Raw genomic sequence first — 797 nt, forward strand, 5'->3', positions numbered from 1 at the left:
AAATAACTAGTCCGCCCTTAAAGGTCAGTGCTGGCAGTTGAACCTAAACAGGAATAAATTATCTCACTCAAGATTTCTTTTTCATCTCACTGTAAGCAGGCCCACTTTCATTAACGCCGTAGACAAAAGAGACGAAAGATTGTCATGATTACAATAGTCATTGCGAAAATAAATAAACAATGGTAGAGCCGTAATGGATTTCTTATTGAGAGAATTTTCAGTTACTGTTGCTCATTAAAGTTAATTTCTATCATTGATGATGAAACACGATACAGCTCTACCAGGTAGCTAACTACCCATGTTGCAAAAGAGATAATAAATCTAACTATTTAAACTTTCCAATGTGTTAGTATTCATGCAATCACTGATATATGGGATATGTGATTAAATTTGATGGAAACTGTAAAATGGAGAAGAGGAAATACTACTATTCAAGTTAAGTCAAATAATATTATTTATTAATGATCGTGACATAGCCCTGCCAGGTGTACGATTACATCTCAGGAGGGGAAGGGGCCTTCTGTATATCCTGACTGAACACTATGTACTTCGTCATCTCCTTATATGTTGACAAGTAAAACTTGAAGCCAGAGAAGTATCTGAGAAAATTGGTCAGGCGTGACAATGACGTGACTGAAGCTGTTCATGATGTTCCTGTAAAGGGAATCAACGCGAAAAGAGGGTCGACAAACCCAGTGACTTGTAAGAGCACGTAGATGACTGTGACTTTCCTCTTTTGTAACTTGGATACAGACCTACAACTCTGACTGATATGATTAACAGACCTCAAAGCATGG

Source organism: Penaeus monodon, chromosome 23 (genome assembly GCF_015228065.2).
Source record: "Penaeus monodon isolate SGIC_2016 chromosome 23, NSTDA_Pmon_1, whole genome shotgun sequence".
Classification (NCBI taxonomy): Eukaryota; Metazoa; Arthropoda; class Malacostraca; order Decapoda; family Penaeidae; genus Penaeus; species Penaeus monodon.